The sequence below is a fragment of the Mytilus galloprovincialis genome, chromosome 5, assembly GCF_965363235.1.
Source record: "Mytilus galloprovincialis chromosome 5, xbMytGall1.hap1.1, whole genome shotgun sequence".
In the NCBI taxonomy this organism is placed as follows: domain Eukaryota; kingdom Metazoa; phylum Mollusca; class Bivalvia; order Mytilida; family Mytilidae; genus Mytilus; species Mytilus galloprovincialis.
In genome coordinates this window covers 58,052,697-58,063,340 of record NC_134842.1, presented here as the reverse complement: position 1 = coordinate 58,063,340, position 10,644 = coordinate 58,052,697, and positions in this window count along the sequence as shown.

Below are 10,644 nucleotides of genomic sequence, written 5' to 3'. Positions count from 1 at the left end.
TAAAAGCATCACTTCTTTTGTAAGACCCTAATGTTTATATCTCTTGCAAACAAAAAATTACATTGATTTTATAAAACTGTTTATAAGCAAGTTTTAATGACTTCGTTTCGTAGTGGACATTGTGTTCGGGACACACCTTCTAAAATAAAAAAATCCTATGTTAAAAGCTGTTTATTAAAATATGTTGGCTCTAAACATACTTTTGAATTATTAAAGAACTTATATTAAGTAAAATTAATATTTATTTCTACATTTTTTTACGATATTTGAGAGTATGAATGTTGAACAGGCGGTCTAGGGACATGCCATTTTGGTTGTTTTGGACCATTCAGGAATCAATATCTTATCAATCCCTCTAAAAAATAAACTGTTTCTTTGCTTAAAAATGTTATATCTAATTCAATGTACTGACTGCACAAAAAATTACTTGCAAAGATCAAACACATTTTTTTTTAAAGTGGCTGGGACAAGAAAGTACGTTTTTATTGAAAAACGCCCATTTACGAAATTTCACCATGTTGAGGAAAAAAATGTACCATAAAAATTTGAAGACGTGATATAATTGTCAATGAGACAATTTACACCAGATATCACTGAAATGGTAGAAGTAAACTACGATTCAGTAAAGTCCCCCGGTATAACGGCATTCCATAAATAATTTAATGAACAAAACCCATACCCGGCGCATTGTCAGCTATAAAGGGCCCTGTGTTTGTTAGTTATTATCTGTATTTAGTGTCACGGTCCTTTCCAATAACATAGAGTGAGTGACCCATATTCGCCGCATTATTAGTTCATTGCCACTTACATCGGACATAGGGATGTTTGGAATTTTTTATACTAGGTTTCAGAAATTTAACTAGTATTTGAAAAAAAAGATTTGATAAAGAAATTTACTTCAAAACATTGGTTAATTGTTTTAAAAATGAACGCAAACTCAAGAGGAAATCAAGTTGTTCATGTACCATGGGGACATATTTTCGCCGCAATGTATGATATGACCATCGTCATAATCCTGGTATATTATAAAATTAATTATTAATTTCCGTCTTTTTAGTCAAGTACTGGGTACTGGCACACATATTTTACAGAATAAATAGCAAAGCGGCGAAAATGTGTCCATGGCGAATATGGGCCCTCCAGAGTCTATGTTAAATTGAAATATTCTATTTCTCATTATTAATTTGTCTTTTCTATCAGTGTATCATCGACAACACACACCGTGACACATACACATAGATGCCGTGTTGAACGAAGTTTTATTGAACACTGTCAGGTTCTTAAAACTATGCGATGCCTATATATAAACATTCAAAAGTGCCATCTATACTCAACTTTTGTAGGATCCAATATTTCAAAGATCCGTTTAGGTATATACAATGGAAGTCTCTATCCTTTCGTTTTGTCTATAACTAACACATTTTACTTTTCAACCCAAAAAAACACCATTATTTACCATTCCAAACTAAAATACAAATTGAACTATAGGTCCTGCTTCGTTTCATAAAAAAAAATGGCCAACGTACAGACACCAAATAGAATATCTTGATTTAGGGAGGTACACATCGTACTTGAAATAAAACCCATTCTAATTCAAACAAGACATTCCCTGAAACTGATATTATCAAGATGCCTGATTTCTTAATTGACACCATACTTTGTACGTTCCAAGTTCGTGTTTCAATCAAAACTTCGACATTGCAATGGGAACCAAAGGTGCCTCTCTTCTTATCAACTTGTTCCTTTATTTAAAATATTCTGGCTTCTTATAAAATGATAAAAAGATGGCAGTATCACTTTATTGGTCGCTATATAGATGATGTCCTCCCACTGAATTGTTTAAAGTTTAGCGATTTTGGTGAATATTGTTAATATGCCATTACGTGGTTGTACATTTTGAATCGCTACCGTTATTATTAGTACTTCAACGGAACATTTAATTTATTGAAAAATAGTTGAGAGAAAGTTTTGGGATTTCTATGGTTACATAACTGAATTTTAACCGTGCTTGCTCTAAGTTGGCATGCTGTGCCATTCATATGACTCGAAAAGTATTTTCCTTTTTAGCAAAATTTATTTTTGTGTAATTTCCCCTTTGCAACGTCATTTGTCCCTGGTTATTTGAAACAATCCCGGATGACCAGCATTTTAAAATCAATCAGTGACAATAGCATGCAATTATAGTGGTCAAAGCTCAAGGAAATGAGATTTTATTGTTGAGTGAATGTTCATTGTTTCTATACATATCAGCAATGAGGATGTTCATTCTTCTCTTTTTGTCTTTTCTCCTGACGACATTCATATCACATAACCCTTTATAATTGTCTTTTTTTACTGGTGAAAATGTCATATATAAACCGTACTGACGGAATCTCAAGCACATGGAATCTAGAAGATTTGACATACAGTTTTAATCATGGATACTTACAAGGTTTGTAACAGTTAAAGGCTCGTGTATGTAACAATGTTTTAGATTTTAACGAGAGAAATTTATGTATTACTGAAAAATTATTACACCAGGGTTTTCGATATCACAAACTAGTCAAAACATTTACTAAATTTTATCATCGGTATAAAGACATCATTCGTAAATATAGCTCAACATGCAGACTTTTTATACGTTCAGGTATTTCACATCCAATTTTTTATGGAAATATTCTTTATAAAGCACAAAGGTGTCAGTATTCACCTCATAAACTTACAAAACCTTTGAATAGACTTATTAAGAAGGGATATAATTACGATACTGTTGTCAAGTCATTAAAGATTGCATATTTTGGCGTTAATATTGAGTCACTGATAAGGTCTTTGCGTCGGAACTAAACACATTTATTCTAAAAACAGTTGTTGGCATGACACGGGTTATGTTCTTCTCATACTATATATGTTATGATGGTATGATACTAAACCCCTTACGGGAAGGATTGTGCCTGATGTTCATATGATGAAATCATAATCTTTCAGTCAGTTTAATTGAAGTCTGGAGCTGGCATGTCAGTTAACTGCTAGTAGTCTGTTGTTATTTATGTATTATTGTCATTTTGTTTATTTTCTTTGGTTACATCTTCTGACATCAGACTCGGACTTCTCTTGAACTGAATTTTAATGTGCGTATTGTTATGCTTTTACTTTTCTACACTGGTTAGAGGTATAGGGGGAGGGTTGAGATCTCACAAACATGTTTAACCCCGCCGCATTTTTTGCGCCTGTCCCAAGTCAGGAGCCTCTGGCCTTTGTTAGTCTTGTATTATTTAAATTTTAGTTTCTTGTGTACAATTTGGAAATTAGTATGCGTTCATTATCACTGAACTAGTATATATTTGTTTAGGGGCCAGCTGAAGGACGCCTCCGGGTGCGGGAATTTCTCGCTACATTGAAGACCTGTTGGTGACCTTCTGCTGTTGTGTTTTTTTATTTTGGTCGGGTTGTTGTCTCTTTGACACATTCCCCATTTCCATTCTCAATTTTATTATTGATTTTGTGTTACATTTCTATCAACTGAAAATAAGAAATGACACATGTAAACCGTGAAAAATCTACATATACGTTCTCAGTTATTTCTACAGTGCTGCAGTGCTATATTCTTATTGTTGAACCTTTCTTCATGCAAATTTCCCACATGTAAAATAATGTGTATCTTTAATAGATTAAGCGACAACGGACAAATTTTAAACTTTGTTCTATTTGTATTGTGGAATGTATACGGAAGAGCTAATACTATCACTATATATATTTCCCTTTTTAAAGAGAGAGAGCTATACCGCGTAACGACAATTATATACTGTAGACAATACAGCACAATGTTATCTGATTAAAACAATTACATAGATTAGGCCGTTAGTTTTCTCGTTTGAATTGATTTACATTGTCATTTCGGAGCTTTTTATAGCTGGCTATGCGGTATGGGCTTTTCTCATTGTTGAAGGCCGTACATTAAAAAAAACATTTATAACTAGAGTTTAAAATTTCTGTGTCATTTGGTCTCTTGTGCATGGAGAGTTGTTTCATTTGCAATCATACCGCATCTTCTTTTTTATATTGTATATTAAAAATAATATAAGAGAACTTTTTAAAAGGTTAAATGATAACTAAAAACAACAAATTATAAGGAAAGAATGAAGAATAGACAACCTGACGGATATGAATGAAATTCTGCATGCTTTTACAGTATATGGAATCGAAAATTGATATACGTGATAGTTTAATAATTTAACTCTGAATTGTCATTTAAATTACATGTTGTGAAAAAGAATGTTTTATTAACATTCCTACATAGTTTTTACATGGTATAAGTGAATTTTTTTAATACTTAGAGTATAAGTATAAATTGGATTTTTAAATCGCCCAAATACTAGTATGTAAATTAAAAACCACTAACATTTAATTTATAATTTCCGCAACCTTTTTCGAAAAAAAACAGAGAGAGAGAAAAAAATTGAAAAATTGAACATCGAATAGCACTGAGTCGGTCATATCGGTCAATCTTCGAGGATTTTATAGACATTAAAGATGTTATGATGAATAAAGTATTATTGAGACACCAATTCTTAACACAATTTTATAATAAATACATTTAGTTATATATATATCATTAGACATTACTTATGATCATAAATTGTAAACGTAGATTATGTTTTTTTTTTACTGTCAACCCATTGAAACTCTAATTCAATTTTGAATTCTTTTCATATTTGATGCATATACGATAAAATAAAAGTGCTAGTTATACTACGGCTGCTCTATATAGATTTGTAAACTGTTATGTTTTCTAATTCCGATTGTATGTAAATTGTGAGAAGGAATGTACATATGTTTTTTTTATATTTCAGCTTTGTTATTGGTGTATATGTTTTACTTCTTTTGTACACACAGTATGCAGTACTATCAGAGGGCAATGCAATAAAACCAGATCGTTCCAAACTCTGACACAAGAAACACGGTATATGCTACCAGGTGCTGTTATGAGTTATGCAAACGGCGAATTGAAATCAATTAACCAATCATTTGTCAATATCAAACGCAGACCTTTATATCCATCTAAATGTAGAGTGCAACTCAATTATCAGGGATATTCACAAAGGGCGTTATGTCCTTGGACTTTTGTGCGGAATATAGACGAAAACAGAATTCCAAGGGAAATAACTGAAGCAAAATGTCTGAAAAAATTTCGACTCGGAAAGACATGTCAATGTACAGAAATCAAATTTTACACTTATGTTTTACGAACTGTCATAAATAATGATGGCGCGTATCAAAATAAATCTATGTTAGAACCAATTTCGGCAGGATGTGCCTGTATATTGAAACGTCCACCAAGTCGTAAACGCATAACGATGTCAAAATGTTAGGATCGATATGTACAATTACAAATAAAGTGGTGAATATTATTGGGAAGTTTGTTATGTACAGAATATCATTGGAGATAAAAATCGATATTTTCTAGGTTAAAAAGAGATTCATTACATCGCATTATCCCCATATCATATTACATTAAATCTTTTCTGTAAATCAACTATGTCTTTTTTTACTGTTTTGTGTAGAAATCAGGCGGTTGGTTTTTCATTAGAATTGTTTTACATTTTGTGATGCAAATATGGCACGACGTTATTATATTTATTCAATTTCGAGATATCTTATTTAGTTAAATAAGATATCTTATAAACTAATTGAGATATCTTAATAACAAAATGAGATATCTTATATATTAATTCAGATATCTGATTTATTAAATAAGATATCTTATATATTAAATAAGATATCTTATTAAAATGTTTATAAAGATATCTTATTAAAATGTTTATAAAGATATCTTATTAAATATATTAGATCTTATTTAAAATATAAGATATCTCTATTAATTTATAAGATATCTTATTAACTATATAAGATATCTTTTATATAGTTAATAATAGAGATATCTTATTTACTTAATAAGATATATCCATACGTTAATAAGATATCTCTATTAGTTTATAAGATATCTCTATTAATTAATAAGATATCTCTATTAGTTTATAAGATATCTCTATTAATTAATAAGATATCTTATAAGGTATGTATTTAAAAGATATCTTTATAAAGAAGTAAGATATCTTATATAGGTTCTACTTTATAAGATATCTGATTAATTAATAGAGATAGCTTATTAACTTATAGAGATATCTTATAAACTGATAGAGATATCTTATTTACTTTCAAATTAAATAAGATATCTTATAAAAATTAAAGATATCTTAATACTTAATAAGATATCTTGTTAAATAAATAAGATATCTTCAAATTTGAATAAATATAAAAACGGCGTGCCATATGCAAAGGCCTGTATAGCTTGCTATGCGGTATGTGGTCTTTCTAAACGTTGAAGGCCGTGCGAGTACCTATAGCTGATACCATCTACGCCACTTGGTTTCTGGTGGATTGTTGTCTCATTTGCCGCTTCTTCTTCTTTTAGGGGCCTTGGTGACAGAGTGGTATGAGTAATTCAATAACATGACAGAATTTTAATTAACATTATTTTTCTTAAAGTAACAGACATAATCATATGATCATTAGGTAATGAATAGTTCCAAAAAAGTTTTTTTTATGATACAACGCAACCACTTTCTTCTGATAATTCTGAAAATTCAGACAATCCTTCAAGTTTTCGCTGCAGTTGTTTACCTTTTGATTCTATACGGGAACAATCTGTAGACATATTCGGATCAGATGCTACGTCATGATATGGATTAGATGGGTCCAAAACATATGGGGGAGTCCTGTGAATTAATAAGTATAAATGTGAACTGAAGTTAAAATAAAAGTATTCAGAGATATATAAAACCTTTAAACAGTATTGCAATCATGTTTACGAAGGAACAGATTTAGTAAAATAAAACTTGATAATTTTATTTACAAACATAAATGACGAAAACAGTTCGGGGTTTTCATGTTACAAGACACCATTTGTGGTCTCAAGGTAGCAAGCATACTAATAGCCGTTGAAACTTGTAATTTCTGTTGCGGTTTACATCTTAATGTGTGCATATTGTATACTCGCAAATTTAGAAAAAAAAAATCTGGGTCAGTGTGTTGGTCTATTAATTGCAAAGCAGGGTTCTTATTCATATCACAATAATTACATTAGATGTATGTTTCATTGTAATACTTTATTCTGATTGGCTTACTGCTCATCACGTGTTATTCCGTTAATAAAGTGCACAGGTGAATTAATTAAAAAAATATATAAAATTCGTGTTTTCCTGATCATAGCTAAAAAATGTAATTATAAGTATTGAATGCTTCTTTTTGTAACTTTATAGGGTTGTAAAAGCGTTGACCGTGCGCACATTTTTAGAATGAAGCGCTTCATACAAAATATACTTCGGTCAACGCTTTTACACCCCAATAAATTTACAAAAAGAGGCATTCAATTCTTAATTAACATTGAATATAAAACAAGAAGATGAGGTTTAATTGTCAACGAGACAACTCTCCGCTATAAGTATATAGTTATAAAAGGTACCAGGATTATAATTTAGTACGCCAGACGCGCGTTTCGTCTACACAAGACCCATCAGTGACGCTCATATCAAAATATTTATAAAGGCACAACAGTACAAAGTTGACGAGCATTGTGAGGATCCTAAATTTCAAAAAGTTGTGCCAAATACGGCTAAGGTAAGCTATTCCTGGGATAAGAAATTCCTTAGTTTTTCAAAAATTTCTGTTGAATTAAAATTACTAAACTTATCAGATCGAAACAAAGCAGAAAAACATTATCCAGATAGGCCATATTAAAGTTGCCGGTGGAAGTTCACCCATCCATCATATTAGAAGGAGAATATATTTAAAACAGACACAATGTTGTTAACAATTATATTATGTCTGGAAATGTTTCTCTTCTATTATGTCCGATAACATTGATAGATTTATTCCGAAGAAAAATACTGACCGTAATTTTATAAGCCCACCTTTGTGGATGGATAGAGCTACTAAGTCTGCAATTGTCAAGAAACGTAAATCATAGAAAAAATATAAATATTCAAGAAATAATTTGTCATATGTTAAATATGTGAAGGATCGCAATGAATGTACAAATGCTGTTAAAAATGCTAAACTTAGCTTTGAACAAAAAATGGCCTTAGAATCAAAGACTAATGTTAAGTCGTTTTGGAATTATATTAACGGTAAACTCAAGACTAGATCAGGAATAGGCACGCTTGAGAAACCAGATGGTACTTTAGCATCCAGTACTGCTGACAAAGTTGAAGTTTTAAATCAGTTTTTTACTAGTGTCTTTACTCAAACAGAGGACTTGAAAGATTATGATACTAATTCAGTGTCGAACAATTTTTTAAATGATATTGAAATTTGCCAGGAAGATGTATTAAAGAAACTTAATAATTTAAAGACAGATAAATCTGCAGGACCTGATGGTCTTCATCCGAAAGTTTTATTTGAAGTTAGACACGCAGTTCCAGACGATTGGAAAAATGCTATAGTATCACCGATATTTAAGAAAGGGAAAAAACTGAAACCTGGTAATTATAGACCTGTAAGCTTAACATCAGTGGTATGTAAGATATGTGAATCCATTATTAGAGACAATATTATGAAGTTTATTCTCACGAACAATCTTTTTACTAGTAGTCAATATGGTTTCCGTCCCGGTAGATCATGTGTTACTCAACTCCTAGAGGTTCTAGATGAGTGGTCAGGATTAATTGATAGTGGTTTTTCACTGGACTCGATTTTCCTTGATTTTTCCAAGGCGTTTGATACCGTGCCACATCAGCGTTTCTTTTTGAAACTTGAAAAACTTGGTATATAGGGCTGCATTTTGAATTGGATAAAGAGTTTTCTATCTGGGCGTAAGCAATGTGTTCGTATAAATAACAACATCAACATGGTCAGACGTGGTGAGCGTTGTACCTCAGGGTAGTGTTTTAGGACCAGTTCTTTTCTTAACATTTATAAATGATCTTCCTGATGTAGTAGAGGGTATAGTGAAAGTTTTTGCTGATGATTGTAAAGTTTATTCTAAAGTCTCGTCACATTATGAGCGATGTAAGTTACAGGAAAATTTGGATAGATTATGTGAATGGTCAGATATGTGGAAATTAAAATTTAATGCTGCTAAATGTAAAGTATTGCATATTAATCCTGACAATGACCTGCAATATCGTTATACCATGTTGGATGAATCCGGAAATTTTATTGCATTATCAACAGTGAATGAAGAAAAGGATCTGGGAGTAACGTTCGAGTCTAATTTGAAAGGAGTAAGGACCGATTTTGGCCTCAAATTTCAGGTTCATCTGACGATAGATTTTAACCACTTTTTAAACACTTAAGTGTCTATTTCATTTGAATCAATTAGTTTATCTGAAAATTTTTAACTGATTTAGTCATTAAAAACGACCCGATTCAAGCTCAAATATGAATAATCTACCAAATATGCCCAAAAATGTCACTTTTCAGATGGTTTTTGTCAAAAATGAAAGTGGCCGCATCCGTGTTCATCCTCAATCTTTATATATGTTATGTATTATAATACAATACAACTTATATTTTAATATTAAGGATGAACACGAATGCGGCCACTTTCGTTTCACACGAAAACCGTCTAAAATTTAACTAAAATGGTAGAATTGTGAAGATTTCAGTAATTAAGCATGACTTAATGGTGCTAGTATCCGATATATGTGCATTGTATTGTCAAAAACAGCCCATATTTATGTAGCAGAAGCATTCGACTGTACAATAAATAACTAAAAGTTTACATTTTAACAATTTTGTAAAACTGCTATTTTTTGAAGCCAAAAAGGGGTCTTACCGGACCTACTCCTTTGAAAAACATATAAGTGATATTTATAACAAAGCACAGAGAGTGTTGTCTCTTATTCATCATTCTTTTGATTACATGGATCAAGATATGTTTCTTACTATTTATAAATCAATAGTACTGTACGTCCGCTGCTAGAATATGCGACTTGTGTCTGGTCACCGTATCTTAAAAAAGACATCCGCAAACTGGAATCTGTACAAAGAAGGGCCACAAAACTGGTAAAAAATATTTGTCATCTTAATTATGAAGACAGGCTACGTTCATTGGGTTTGCCAACCTTGGAATATCGTAGGGATAGGAACGATATGATACAAGTCTACAAAGCTTTGCATGGTATAGATGACATCGACTGGATGACCATATTTACTTTAGCACCATCTAATAATACTAGAGGTCACTCATTAAAACTTTTTAAAAAACAGTGTAAGACCACACATAGACTAAATACTTTTTCAATTAGAGTAGTGGATCAGTGGAATAACCTGTTGGATTTAACAGTGACGGCAAAGACTCTGAACAATTTTAAGTCTGCATTAAATGGCGAAAATTGGAACCCATATAAATTCATATGTTCGTGTTAGTGTTTCAGCTGCGCACACCTAAATAAGTATTTTTTGATAAGTGTAATATATTATATATAAATATATTATGAGATGAGAAATCATATATACGACAATCCAATATGAGGGGTCAGTAGAAGCCTTTGGCTTATGTAACGACCCGAAGATAAAGGTATAAAGGTATAAAGGTATAGATTGCTATTATTGTGTTAGCACATCTTTTAGAGTGGACTGTTTACTCGTTCAAATTAGCAGCAA